A 16,257-nucleotide genomic window follows, 5' to 3' on the forward strand; every position below is an offset into this window, starting at 1 on the left:
TATCACAACAAATCAGCTAATTAATACACAAATCTCAAATTAAACATATTAAACCTAAACCTTCAATCAATTTAATATATAAATTCAATCAAAACATACAAAACGATGAAATCGACATGTTTTGTGAAATTAAAGACAATTGAATAATATTATTAGATGAAGAAAAGAGTTAACAATAATAATATTATTACCAGGTGAAGATGAGAGAAAGAGATTTAGAGGTTTTGAGGTTGTCGGCTGCTGCGAATGATGGGTACTGTGTAGATATAGTGGAAAGGGGCGATAGTAGTGGTGGTGGCGGCGGCAGTGGAGAGGGGCTATTTCGTTGCCGTCACTGGTGGTGGTGGAGGCCATGGAGAAGGGCTATAGTACGATGGAGTTAGGAGAATTTTGGGATTCAGGGTTTGATTGGGATAGAGTAGGTTTGAATAACAATAAAGTGAGTTGGTAATGACCCACGGAGGATCTATGTTTTAGTAAAAGAGTTAAAAAAAATATAAGAATAAATGAGAGTATGACAAGTGGCATTAGTAGTTATTTATTAGAGCAGTAAGATAAGATAGTTCAATAGTCAATCATACCACAATGTTTTGTAGCAAACTTGCAATTGTCCCAAAATCATTTTAATAATAATCAAAATTGTTTTTATTAATAAGAAGGTTGTGCGTCAATAGAGTTTACATATGTATATAGCTAACATTAAAGTACAAATACAAAAAAAATGATCAATTGGGGCCCCAACAACAACTCAAGTACATAACTTTTCTCAATGACTCTTCTGATTGTTCAATGCTTGTGCTTGAAGCCGTAGCCGCGGATGATGATAACTTTCGCTTGGGTGACTGACCGGAGATTGGATTTAGCATGGTGATGGATGGTTCTGACAGCGTAGTTCCACCGTGCAAAGCCTTGATCTTTTAAAGCCTCCACCAATCCAACGGTACCGGCCACCATCCATGCCCTTGATGTTGAACTCATGGTTTATACTTAAATTTAGGACTCTTGAAAATCGTTAAAATGAAGCAAGTTGTGTTGTTAGTCGACAAACGTATGTAATATGTGTTTGGTGATGAAGTAGTACAAGATAAGGATCGGGTATTTATATATAGACAACACCAAGTTTTTTGGGGCGAAAACGGTAGGCTGACATTTAAAAACGCAGATGGTTTTATAGGGGAACAATAGTTTTGTTTTACTGTAGTGCCTTTAAATAAAAAATATGGCTGGCACTGGCAGTGGCACACACCTTTATTATTTTAGAAAACAGGGGGTGCACCATACAAAACGACAAATTTTGAAACGCTACTCTTTTGGGTTTTCTCTCCATAATCCTTTTCTCTAAAATCATGAATATAAAAATCCCAAAACTAAAATTTTCATCGGAAATTAGTAATTTGAGCGGAGAATAATCATAGAGCTGAGGTTATTCTAGAGGCAGGGGTTATCCTAGAGCAATGTTATTCCTACATTAGGAATACCTTTAGAGCATCCATAACGGTGCCAATGTGGCACCGTCCGGATCTAGCTGGAAACAAGCGGACGGAAGGTTGCCGAACTTTACCGATGTAGGGTTGGTATTTGACTGCAGTTTGTAAAGTAAGTTTGCATACACAAACTAGAGGCGGACTCCACGTGGCTATTAATCTTCTTTTTATATTTTATCATCCCCGAAGAGAAATTCCTGAAGGTCTAATTCAGTCAGATCCGAGTTACTGGCAAGGTCGGTTTACCGTTGAGAAATTCCGGAAGCAACAACAGCTTTCTGGCGAAGGTTAAAAACTGATAGATTGGGTGTTGTACAATCAGATCTGACCAGATTTATAGATTTAGTGATGTTCGGTTTCTCCGACGAAGAACACTCTAGCAACCGAGTTCCATTTTCTTTTTATATAACTTCTTAAATATGGAAATTGCTTATTGTTTTCTTACTAGTCATGTGCCCGCGCGATGCAGCGGAAAACATACGTAAAAGTTATTAGCAAGCCAAGTCTAGCTCAAGCTCGACTCAACCTTCAATCCGAGCTCAACCTCAAGTCCTCTTGACTATTGTTAGTGCACAGAAATTTGACACTGTGGATATGTTATCCTGACATATGTTTTGGATCAGTTATCCTTAGCGTGTGTTCCAGATCCCGTCAGGATCAAGGATCCACAACTTATTATCTATTAACGGTTGTTCTCATGTGTAGTCTTATATTTAGCAGGTATAATGGTTAGAAGACTCAGTCTATCCACTAACTTGCAGTCAAGAAGATATTGACGTGTCTGGATCAATTATTCTTCTGAAGAATTCCATAGCTACGTCAAGATCAATGATCCTCAGTACTTATTGTTTATTAACGATTTTCCTTTGTTATGTTGATATTTTTGGCAGGTATAACGGCTAATGACCAAGTCAAAGCTATAATCTCGCAATCTAATTAATATACCGCGTGGATAATGAAGGAAACAATCACAATTAAGGAATGGCTTGATTGGCGGCTTAAATTAGGGATATTTGTTATTCTTTTCTTGTATATAATGAAGATGTGATCAGCTAGGTTAAACACATGTACGAACACACACACTAGAGCAGAAGCAAACATTCTCTCTACACACTAGTTTACTTTGTAATCTCGATCATATACTCCACAACACTTGTAACCACCTTTTATTATCAATATAATCGACGGTGATAGTTTTCTCCGTCCGGGGGTTTTTTGTGCCGGAGACCACGATAATCATATATTTATCGACCAAAGGTTACCTTGTTGATCATTGACTAAAGTAATTCGACCAAAGATTATCTTATTAATCCTTGACCGAAGTTATTTTACCAAAGATTACCTTGATAAGTTTTGACCGAAGTAAGACTATTTTGGTTAAGGGTTTTTTCCCTCGTGATCAATCCATTGTGTTCACCAAGATTTCGATTACACATTCAATATTATCATCATAGCACTAGACCTCACAATTACAAATTTGGATACATTATCCTTAAGTGATTTTTGTCCAATACAATTTGGCGCCCACCGTGGGGCAATTGGTGCTATAATCCAGAAAATACCTTATCAATATTCAACCTTTCTTACCCATATTACTATCAATGGCCTCTCAATCAACCTCTGCTTCATCAACCATGCCATCTTCGGTTTCTCTCTCATCAAAGACTTTGCCGCCGATGCCTCCTCCAATTACGGGAGTATCACGGGCTGCTACTGCTGGAAACAAGACACAAATTCCAGTCTTCCAGAGCTCAAAGACCACTGCTGCCACATCGGTGGTTAACTCTAACAATGATGTTCCTGCTATGTTTTCACAAGTTAAAGCATACATGGAGCAGTAGAACAAGACTAATCAGAAGATCCTTTGTGAAATTGAAGATCTCAAGAAAAGAAAGAGATCACTGGAGGATGAGACTCCTTTGATGCCAAGGATTCTGGATTTCACTACTCCAGGATCCATGGCTCAACAGACTCAAGGATCCTCCATCTTTCAGCAAGGATCATCTATCCTTCAACTAGGATCTATGGGTCAGAAAACTCAAGGATCCTCGTTCCTTCAACAAGGATCATCTATCCTTCAATAGGGACCCATGGGTCAGCAAACTCAAGGATCATCATTCCTTCAACCAGGGTCCTCTGGGATGTATCACCAAGGATCCTTCAGCTCCCAACCTCAAGGATCCTCAGGGGTGCAACATCAAAGATCCTCAGAAGTTCATGAAGGAGACATAATCCCCATGCAAACCATTGCCTATGGTGGACCAACTCCTATAGCAGATGCTTCTTATCTTGGCTACACTACTGGGATACCAACGTTCAATCAACCGAGAGGTAACATGTATAATCATATATCCTTAGACACTAACCTTGGCTCTATGCAGGATACAGGTATCAACCTGGCTATGGCTAAGGAACTTCAGAAGCTTAAGAATATGATATCCAGCGTGCCAGGAGTGGTCCGTCCAATTCCTGAAATACCAGAAGGGAGCCATAAGTTGTCCAGATTTGCTCCACCTATTTGTGATGCTGAAGTCCCGAAACGTTTTCAAACCCCCAACATGAAGGTGTATGATGGGACCACTGATCCGGAAGAGAACGTGGCTCAATATAGGGAGAGGATGGAGATCAATCCAATTCCTGAAAGACTCAAGGAAGCATGTCTATGCAAGGGTTTCGGATCCACACTAATAAGATCTACACTTAAATGGCTGCTAAGTCTTCCTCCCTATTCTGTTACTTCTTTTTCGCATTTAGTTAACTTGTTCGACAGCCAATTTTCTTTTAGTAGGAAATTTGAGAAGTTAACTAGTGATTTGTATAGAGTTGTCCAACCTTATAATGAATCCTTTAGGGATTTTGTTACAAGGTTTGGCAGGGAGGCCCTAGAGATCCCTAGTCTTGATATGGCTACGGCTGTTGAAGCATTCAAGATGGGACTTCAAAGGGGCTCCCCATTTTATGATGATCTTGTGATGACTCCATGCAGGACTTTAGATGAAGTCAGAAACAGGGCACTCAGATTTATAAGACTAGAAGATGACAAGAAGATTCAAGAACGGTTAGGAGCTCCAACGAAACAAGAGTCACCTAACCAGAAACAAGGATCCTCATTCAGGAACAACGACTCAAATCCGTACTCAAAATCCAACAATCAAAATGTCAGGGCAGTTGAAGAAGGAGAAGATGATGAGGACTACCCAAGTATTTCCGAGTATTGCTTCTCTGTTGATACCATGGTTTGATTTGTGCCATGAAGGATCTTGGAGAGAAAGCAAGGTGGCCTCGAAAAAATGAGAAAACAACATCCTTCATAGACAAGTCCAAGTGGTGTGCATTTCATGAAGACTTTGGCCATCAGACAGAAGGTTGTATTGGTTTAAGGAGGGAAATTGGATACCTCCTGATCAAGGGTCATTTCAAAGAGCTCTTGGGAAGAAAAAAGTCTAAGATCCAGGATCCTGAAGATGTACCACAAAAAGCAACTCCGCCCCCACCAGATGCACAAGTAATCAACTTCATCTCCGGTGGCTCAGATATATGCGGTACTTCTTTCTCCTCAGCAAAAAGACACGCCAAAAAAACAAAGTTGGAGAACGGAGACCGACCAGTCATATCCACTACTTTGACGACTGACAAAAGAATCTTCTTTAACGAAAAAGATAAGACAAGCATCCAGGATCCTCACCACGATGGTTTGATTATAACTTTATTTATTGCTAACCATTATGTACGCAGGATCCTAGTCGACGGTGGAAGCTCGGTCAACATCATCCAACATGACGTACTACAGAAAATGAACATCCCGGACTCAGAAATCTTCCCAAGAACGTCGGTGTTAGTGGGTTTCAGTGGTGAAACCAAGAAAACATTGGGGGAAATCAAACTCCCAATATACATCGAAGGGTTAAACTCATACCAAAAGTTTTGTGTTATTGACAGTCTTTCTTGTTGCAACGTTATTCTTGGAAGACCTTGGATACATGGAATGAAGGCTGTAGCCTCTACTTACCATCAGTGCATCAAACTGCCAACTCCTTGGGGAGTAGTAAGGATAGATGGTGACCAAGTGGAAGCCAAGAATTATTATTCTTCATCAATGAAGCCGACAGCTAAAGAAACGATAGCATAGCAATTACAGCAACATCCTAGGGATGTGCTGGGAGCTCGGGAGCGAGATGTGAAAGAAGTATCTTTAGATCCTGAAGATCCAGACATGAAGGTGTTCCTAGGATCCTGTATCCCTGACGAGATCGATGAGGGTATAGTATCCTTCCTAAAGCAACTAAAATCCACGTTTGCCTTCAGACATTCAGACACGACAGGTATTTCTAAGGAGGTAATTACTCATAAGTTGGGCCTTGGTTATTCTATTAAACCCGTCCATTAGAAGCGAAGGAAATTTGCTCCTGAGAGGAACGCGATCATACAAGAGGAAGTTGAAAAACTTCTTAAGGCCGGTATGATCAGAGAGGTTAAGTATCCTCGATGGTTACTAATGTGGTTGTTGTTTCTAAAAAGAATGAAAAGTGGAGGGTGTGTGTCGATTTTACCAATTTAAACAAGGCATGCCCCAAGGATCCTTTCCCGTTACCACATATAGAATCCATGGTGGATGCAACGGCAGGGCATGAGATGCTTACCTTTATGGATGCTTCCTCTGGATTTCAACAAATTCAGATGGAACCATCTGATCAAGAGGATACAGCATTCATGACTCCTACCGGAATATATTGTTATATTGCTATGTCGTTCGGACTAAGAAATGCAGGGGCAACATATCAAAGATTGGTCAACGTGATGTTCAAGGATCAGTTAGGAAAAACCATGGAAGTCTACATTGATGACATGGTAGTGAAGTCGAAGAGGGCTGAGGATCATCTTAGAGATCTTGAAGAAGCATTCAATATCCTTGATCAGTACAATATGAAACTGAACCCGTCAAAATGCCATTTTGGTGTTAAGGCTAGAAAGTTTCTAGGATACATGGTGACCAAAAGGGGAATAGAAGCGAGCCCCGAGCAGATAGAAGCCATCATTAATTTAAAGTCTCCTGTAAATGCTAAAGATGTCCAGAAACTGACGGGAAGAATAATTGCTCTCAACAGATTCATTTCCAGATCCTCAGAGAAGTGCAAAGACTTCTATGATATCTTGAGGAAAAATATAAAGTTTGAATGGACTCAAAGGCGTGAAGACACACTAAAGGCTCTTAAGGATTATCTATCCTCAGCGCCTGCTTTGATGAAGCCAATAGATGGTGAGCCGCTGTCTCTGTACTTAGCTGTGTCAGGTAATGCAATTATTGTTGTTCTTGCCAAGGATCATGAAGGACAAAAGCACCCGATATATTATGTAAGTAAAAGCCTGTTAGACGCAGAGGTCGGGTATTCTCACCTTGAAAAATTAATTCTTGCTTTGATTATGGCCTCAACCAAGTTGAGACACTACTTTGAAACACATACTATTATTTTAAGAACTAATTATCCTGTTAAGAATGTGCTTAGAAAACCAGAATTGTCAGGAAGGATGGCCAAATGGGTTGTGAAATTGAGTGCATATGATATTCAGTATGAGCCCAGAACAGCCATTAAGTCACAAGCGCTTGCAGAATTTGTGGCTGATTTCGTAGGGACATGCAAAAGGAAGCTGATTTGGAGGTTCAACAACTGGAAGAAACCAAGGATCCTTGGATCCTCTTTACTGATGGAGCATCCAACGTAAGAGGAACATGATTGGGTATCCTACTGAAATCGCCACAGGGGGGGCATAATACCCCAGTCCATTGCATGTGCATTCCAAGCTACCAATAATGAAGCGGAATACGAAGCTCTGAACGCAGGTTTGCAATTAGCTAAACACATGAGGATCAGGTATCTTCAAGTATATGTAGATTCTTTATTGATGTCTAACCACTTTAATGGCTCATATGATGTTAAAGGTGAAAAACTAATCAAATATCTAGATGTTGTGAAGGAACTATCAAAGTTCTTCGATTCTTTTAGTATTATACAGGTACCAAGAAAAGAGAATGTTGGGGCAGATGCCTTAGCAAATTTAGCTTCATCATTGAAGATTCCAAAAGATATGAAGATCTCAATTATCCGTGTACTCTCACCAGCAATAGGAGAACAAGAAGTTGGGGAGATAACAACTGACAAAGATATTGTGTCTTTGGATCTATTATCCTCAAGTAATCAAGGATCTTGGATCCTCCCGATCAAGAAGTTCATTCAAAATGGAGTGATTCCAGCCACAGAGAAACCTAAGTCCTTCAAACTTAAGGTATCACAATACATTTTATTAAATAATATTCTGTATAGGAAATCTCTTGCAGATCCATACTTAAGATGTATCGAAGATCCTGAAATTCAAGAGGTGCTCAAAGACTTTCACGAAGGAGATTGGGGTAATCATACCGGAGGTAGAGCCCTATTCTCTAGGATTCTGAGAACATGATACTTCTGGCCTACCATGAAGAGAGACGCCATGGAGTACTCAAAGAAGTGTGATTCATGTCAAAGATATGACAATATTCTGCATCAACCAGCAGAGCCTATGTATCCTATATCCTTATCATGGCCTTTCATGAAGTGGGGCATGGATATCGTGGGTAAGCTACCTAAAGCGCCAGGAGGAAAAGTATTCATGCTTGCAATGACTGATTACTTTTCAAAGTGGATAGAAGCAGAAGCTTTCGTTCAAGTCCGCGAAAAAGAGGTGATATCCTTCATTAAAAGAAATATTATTACTAGATTTGGTATCCCTTCAGAAATTATTTGTGACAATGGTTCCCAGTTTATCGGGAAAAGAACCACTAACTTTTGTGACAGTTGGGGCATTAAGATGATTACCTCCACACCTATTCATCCTCAAGCTAATGGTCAAGCAGAATCAAGTAACAAGATTATTATCAACAACTTGAAGAAGAAACTAGGATCCAAGAAAGGCAAGTGGGCCGAAGAGCTACATATGTTCTTTGGGATGATAGAACAACACCAAAGAATGCAACAGGTCAAACACCCTTCTCATTGATGTTTGGCTCAGAAGCTGTAATCCCTACGGAGATGGTGGTTCCTACTGCCAGAACAAGCATCCGTGATCCTCAAGCCAACAACGAAATCCTTCTCCAAGATCTGGATACTGTTAATGAGCTCAGAGACCTAGCTAAAATCAGAATGGCAGCATATCAACAAAGGGTAGCTGAGGCATACAACAAGAATATCAGGATTCGAAGATTTCAAGAAGGAGATCTAGTTTTGAATAAAGCTTTCCAAAACACAACTAATCCAGCAGATGGAAAGCTAGCACCCAAGTGGGAAGGCCCCTACTTGATCGAGTCAGAAGCCGGAAAGGGGGCATATCACCTGCTGACTATGGAAGGCAACAGGTTACCTAGAGCATGGAATGCTATTCATCTCAAGAAATACTTTTTCTAATCAGGATCAAGTATCCTCAGAAGGATCAAGGATCCTGAAATTGGTAATATCTATCCGATCAGTTATTCATTTCAGATTCTTATTACTTTAAGGATAATATATTTTTAACGTTTGTCTTTTTCCAAGTTTTAAATAACAATGCAAATTTCAATAAGAGGTTCAATGTCTAAGAGGTTGGCCACCTCTCCCTCACACTTAAGGTACTTTACTATTTCCTTGGCCTAGCCCACGATTGGATATGACCCCCGATGGTCATATCCCCTAAGGTTTAAAGGTTTTCACCTTTCTTATAAATTAGAGTTTCTACACTCTCGCCTGGAGCTCACGCTATCCAACGTATAGTCCGGGGCAGCGGGACCAGTAAACGTTTAGTGGCCGACAATTTCGTTGTCTTCGGCTATATGGAGGATCCTACGATTTATGGTAGACGTACCATACCACCGGTTTATAACGTTTTCACGTTATCTCACGTTTGGGCTAAATCCCGATTTGGGCGAGTCCCCAGTTAACATCCGTATCTTTGGGCCAGTCCCCAGTTTGGGCTTGTCCCCAGTTTTTTGGGCTTGTCCCCAGTTTGGGCTTGTCGCCAGTTCACGGGCTTGTCCCCAGTTACACGGGCTTGTCCCCAGTTGCACGGGCTTGTCCCCAGTTTATTTGGGCTTGTCCCCAGTTTGTTGGGTTTAATCCCAGTTAATATCATAAGTTATTTGATCAGGTATCCTAAATTCAATTACGAGGATCACAAAAGGATCAATACTTATGGTAAAAGGATATACAGCCGGAAAGGAAGTTCCCATGGAAACTCCATGATGACAATTATATCCAGCTTATCAAATCTCATCTGTTTTGCAGGAAGTTTGATTTCAAAGGCAAAATGACAGCTGTGATCTTATCAAAACCGCCATTTTGGGGGCAATTGTTAGTGCACAGAAATTTGACACTGTGGATATGTTATCCTGACATATGTTTTGGATCAGTTATCCTTAGCGTGTGTTCCAGATCCCGTCAGGATCAAGGATCCACATTACTTATTATTTATTAACGGTTGTTCTCATGTGTAGTCTTATATTTAGCAGGTATAACGGTTAGAAGACTCAGTCTATCCACTAACTTGCAGTCAAGAAGATATTGACGTTGGATCAATTATCCTTCTGAAGAGTTCCAGAGCTACGTCAGGATCAGTGATCCTCAGTACTTATTGCTTATTAACGATTTTCCTTTGTTATGTTGATATTTTTGGCAGCTATAACGGCTAATGACCAAGTCAAAGCTATAATCTCGCAATCTAATTAATATACCGCGTGGATAATGAAGGAAACAATCACAATTAAGGAATGGCTTGATTGGCGGCTTAAATTAGGGATATTTGTTATTCTTTTCTTGTATATAATGAAGATATGATCAGCTAGGTTAAACACATGTACGAACACACACACTAGAGCAGAAGCAAACAGTCTCTCTACACACTAGTTTACTTTGTAATCTCGATCATATACTCCACAACACTTGTAACCACCTTTTATTATCAATATAATCGACGGTGATAGTTTTCACCATCCGGGGGTTTTTTTTGCTTGAGACCACGATAATCATATACTTATCGACAAAAGGTTACCTTGTTGATCATTGACTAAAGTAATTCGACCAAAGATTATATTGTTAATCCTTGGCCGAAGTTATTTTACCAAAGATTACCTTGATAAGTTTTGACCGAAGTAAGACTATTTTGGTTAAGGGTTTTTTCCCTCGTGATCAAATCATTGTGTTCACCAAGATTTCGATTACACATTCAATATTATCATCATAGCACTAGACCTCACAATTAAGAATTTGGATACGTTATCCTTGAGTGATTTTTGTCCAAAACAACTATTTTGATATTTATATAATTTAAGTTCTTTTAATCATATTTTTATAAAACATATTGAAGAAAAAAAAATTAAAGTTGAGTAATTTAGATAATAATAAGTGGTCAAAGTTGTAAGTATTTCTTAAACTTTGAATTATAATAAGTTTGTTTATGTTTTTTATAAAAAAGATAAAGCGCTAGATATGTAATTAAATCAAACATGAGATTGTAAATTTTATCCTTTAGAAATTTGTACATTCATGCATAATTTCATGCAGTAATGACTTGTACATTTTAAACCGTTCAACTGTTTTGATAAAAATTTGTACGAAACGTCAACAAATATAAACACGTTTAAATAGGTATGTTTGAAAAATTTTTAATCTTATTTTTGTAAGGCATATATGAAGAAAACCAAAAAAATTAAAGTTGAGTAAAAAGTGGGTAATCATGAGGGATCAAAGTTGTAACTATTTTCTTAATTAACAAAATTTAAGTAATGTTAAGGTACCATACTTGTAATTATATTGATAAAAATCAAATGAACGTGGGTTTTATGGGTGTAAAAACAAGTGTATTCTTACTTAGATTTGTATATAATGCTTTGGGTGTTATAAATCCCTTAAAAATCTAGTGTCTTAATTTCCCCCTTTTTTGGTGTATTATATAAAGATAAAGATAAAGATATACCATTAACCAAAACAAAACATCTATACATACTATTAAACTAATAGGCTTTAACTAAACTCCCCCTCTTTCTATTGGTTGTTGCTTAGACTTTCAATGTATATCTATCACTTGTCTAATTTTCATGTTAATAAAATAAATCAAAAATAAATTAAATTACTATACAATCAATGATTATTAATAATTCATGTGTATAAAAAATGTTAAAATAAATTAAAATAATAGACAATAAATGATTATTAATAATTATTAAAAAAATTTAAAATCTGGTCAAACATCATAATTAACCTATTAATGTAATTATGATATTAATTATTTTAATTGTTATAAGTATTCAAAAACTTACTAAATCATCTCATTTACATTATATAAATCTCAAGATTGAAAAACTCTAACCATTTTAATCTCTCTCTCTCTCTCTCTCTCTCTCTCGATCTCTCTTTGTTTCGTCTCTCTTTCGGCTTATTCCTCCACCGTCTCTTATATTCCGGTAATGGTTGATTTTGTTATATGTTTTTCCAGTAAGGTTCTAGTGTTTTCTAGTAAGGTTTTCTGGTAATGTTTACATTTATTTTAAATGTTGTATGCTTTTTTTATAATCTCTTTAAGTTGTACATCAAAATCCAAGATTTAATTGATATGTTGAAATTATTAAGGTTTCCCGGTAACGTTTTCCGGTAAGGTTTTAAATTTGTTTTAATATTTATATTAGATTGTTATAATATTATTCCGGTAAGGTTTTATATCAATTACAATTAATTTTTGTTTGTATTTATATTAATAATTATATGTTTTTTTTTCTTATAATCTCTTTAGGTTATATATCAAAATCAAAGATTCAATGGAGATCTTCACTATTTCGTTTTTCCGGTAACACGATTCAAATTTTCCGGTTGTAAATTAAAACATCAATTTTATTTTTTTCACATGATTCAAATCTTCCATAATTTGTAATTTATTTATTATGTGATATTAATATTAATATTTAATTTTATCATTTCAAGTTATTGTTCTCAACATGATATAGCTAATTTCATGTATTGAAGATTGTTTGATAAGATGTCTTTTTATTTTTATTTAGTATTGATGTATATTTCTGTTAGTATTCATGTATTTATTTATTTTTCATAATTTATATAATTCAATTGATTATTACATAATCCGGAAATGAAATTTAGTTTATTATTCATTAAATTACCTATAGTAAAATAATCAATCTTATATTGTTGTTGGTCAAAGTCCAATTAAATCACCAATGTCAACGCAATTTAAAACATTATTATACTTTTGAATATTATCTTACTTTACATTTTTAGATTTATACACATTTAATATGACATTTTAAAAACCGATTTTCCCCATTCAAATATCACACACACACATACATATATATAACTGAATATCAAAATTCAATTCTCACCATTTATATGAAATTTACAAAAATATGTTATAGAGGTCTAATTTCACAATTTGTTAAAAAACTTGATTGCATTAAAATAATTTTTTTAATAAAATATGTTATAGGTTAGAGCCTGATGGTCTGGTATTTTGTATATATATTAGTGTATTAATTATGTAGTTTTATTGAGTATACTGTTAGAACTTTGGCACTTCATACGTGCTTTTGTATTTCAGGTCATTGATCGTTAAAGATGCTAAATGAGAGACCTGTACGAGCATGGAATGATATCTTGGGGAGAACAAAGCGTGATTTGATGTCTTGGGAAGTGTTACAAGGATTCGGGAAGAGTATGGATGAGAAATCATAAGCCAATGCTAAAACTGAACAAGATGGGTTGTCAAAATGCGACCCTGAAGTAAAACGAGCATATCTTGGGCTAGAAAATGAGTTACGAGAACCATAATATATGAATTTTGGGTTTCTCGATGAGAGGAATCCAAATATATGGTTTTCTTAGGTCGCGTTACGCGACGGGTAGGGTCTATGGCCATCGCGATACGCGATGGTCTTAAAAAACATGAAAAAACGGATTTTGACCTATATCTTCGATTTTCCGAACCCTAATCAAGATGGACGACCAGCAGCAGCTATTAGGCGATTTTGGGTGAATTCCAGGGCTACCAATAATCTCTTGATCAATCCTAATGGCCTCCCTCATCATAATTGAAGATCTAATGATGTCAAGGCTCGGCTAATCTCCTAGATCACACCCGGGATGTATAGTTTGTAGTCTTTACAGTTTTTCTCATGTGACTATGAATACTAGTGTATGATTATTGATGATTGATATATGATTATTGATGTTTGGTATTTCTATGTGTTCAGTCGGTTTAGGTTTACGTTAGTCTGAACGATTAGTTACCAGTTGCCAGATAATTGATCATATGACAGTTTGATTTGGCTTAATACGATAAAACATAAAATTGCCCTTAACTGAGTCACACTAGCAATGACTGTTTGATAACCAGTGCCGTGTGTAAAGTGATTGTTGATATCTAAGGTTTTGTCTGATTGATCAGTTTGTAGTTAATCTGTTAATCATTAATCTGTTAGGTTGCATGAGATAACTGTGAGTTGCTTACTTGAATTCCCGGGTGTGATTTGCTTTGTTAACTACTTAAAACTCGTTTACTTGTTCATTGCTTAGTTCTCTAAATTCACTTAAATTGCTTGTGTGATCAACACTAAACACTAGTTAGTTCATAATATTAAATCTGTACACGAATTGCATTGACCACATACTCCTTGTGATACGATACCCTACTTGCTCTAACTATTTAGTTTAATTAGGTTTTTGATTGACTCAAACGACAGTCATCAAAGCCCGTGTTCCATACGTATGGAAATTGTAATAAAAAATATATTATATGTAATACGTAAATTCAGTTATTTCATATGATAATGTTTATTTATGACTTTTATTTTATATTCATTTAAATCAAGTTATAACTTAAAGTATTAAAATTGAAATACATGTATATAAAAAAATTAAAAGATTTGTTCATGATTTTCAGCATTTGATAATTTTTCAAGATTTAGCCATAGTATTGATTTATAAAGTCGAATTTTAGTTATTGAATTAAATGATTATAAAATAAAATTAATGAAGAATTTTATATAGAATTGTAAAAGGTTCAAGATTAGTCTTTCTAAATTTATATGAATAAGTTAATATAATTTTAGAATGATAATTATATGAAAAGAAATGGATAGAGGATTTTATGCATTTAATGAATTGTTATACATTTTAATAAATGTTAATTAGGTGGAAAATGTATTTAAGAGTATTGCGTATGTGGAATCCAATGTGGACACTCTATAATGATGCTATGTGGAAAAATCATTTTGTTTTAATAGTATAGTTAGATTATGCATAAATTAAGGAACAGTTAAAAATATTTGTGTTTATTTAAACATTCATTTTAAAATAATTAAAATGTTTTAATCTTCTTATCACTATTATATGCACAAATTAAGGACTAAATGGTTTTATTTTAAGCCATAATTTTGACATAATTAAAATACTTTATTATAATCTTGCATTAAAATTCTAACAATATTATATAACGATTAATTGGTATTTAAATAAAATTTTAATAAAAAGATGGAAACTGTTTTGAGGATGGAAAAATTTTAATACGAGTTTTATTTTTACAATTAATTTTTCCATAATTAAAAGATTCAAATTTTTATTTTACAACTATTTTATGCATAATTATGTATAAATTAAGGTTTAGGTAGTTTTATTTTAAGCAACATTTTTTACATAATTAAAATATTTTAATATTATCTTAAATTATTCAAATAACATTAACCTGATTAGTATTTTGAGATTTAAAAACTTGTAATTAGAGTTTTATTTTAAGCATTCAATTTTATATAATTAAAAGGTTTTAATCTTGCAACTATTATACGCATAATTATGCATAAATTAAGGAACATGGGGTTTTAATTTAATCAATAATTTTGACATAATTAACATATTATTATAGTATAATATTGAATTCAAATTCAATTAGAATCGTGTAATCATTAATTGGTATTTTAATGAAATTCTAAAAAAGTCTTTATAATATTTTGATATTGGAAAATATTTAAATGCTGATTTTCAACTTCAAATAACATTATGTAATCATTAATTGGTATTATAATGGAATTTTAACCTTAAACTGAAAAGTATTTTAAGATTGGAAAATTTTTAATGCATAGTTTTATTTTAAGTATTCATTTTGACATAATTAAAATGTTTTAATATTAGAACTATTATTCAATCTATAATTTTGAATAATTTAAGGATCATAGGGTTTTATTTTAAGCAATAATTTTGAAATAATTAACATATTATAATATAATCTTGATATGAAATTCAAATTCAAATAGAATCGTGTAACATTAATTGTTACTTTAATGGAATTCTAAAAAAATGTTGGAAAGATTTTGAGATTGGAAAACTTTTAATGCCAGATATTTAACTTCAAAATGTATACAAAATGGAAAGATTAACATAAACAATTCAAATTTAACAAACATATTATGGCGATAATACAAAAATAAATACAAGAAAATATCAATACTTTATAAATTTAAAACCAAGAGAAATTATGTAAATGGTTAATTACAATACCTTTCTTTGATAGAACCTATTAAAAGAAAAAAGAAAGTATGGTTAATTACAATGAATAATTATAAATAAAAAAAAGGAAAATTGGTTTTCAATATTTCCAACTATGCCCTATTGGCAAATAACAGTCATAACTTAACACTTGGCTGGTGACGGTCCAAACTAAAAGTGTATTTGTTTTCAACGGTCCACAGCTAACGGAATGTTAACTCTGTTAG

The 16,257-nt window shown here is 34.8% G+C and overlaps 1 pseudogene; it reads right to left on the reverse strand.

Annotated features, from left to right (window-relative positions):
• Positions 1 to 725: 725 nt before the first annotated feature.
• Positions 726 to 1,149, reverse strand: LOC143576307 (uncharacterized; annotated as a pseudogene).
• Positions 1,150 to 16,257: the final 15,108 nt, after the last annotated feature.

Source organism: Bidens hawaiensis, unplaced genomic scaffold (assembly GCF_021521415.1).
Source record: "Bidens hawaiensis isolate Kalapana, Puna unplaced genomic scaffold, B.hawaiensis_p1.1 tig00028059_1, whole genome shotgun sequence".
Classification (NCBI taxonomy): domain Eukaryota; kingdom Viridiplantae; phylum Streptophyta; class Magnoliopsida; order Asterales; family Asteraceae; genus Bidens; species Bidens hawaiensis.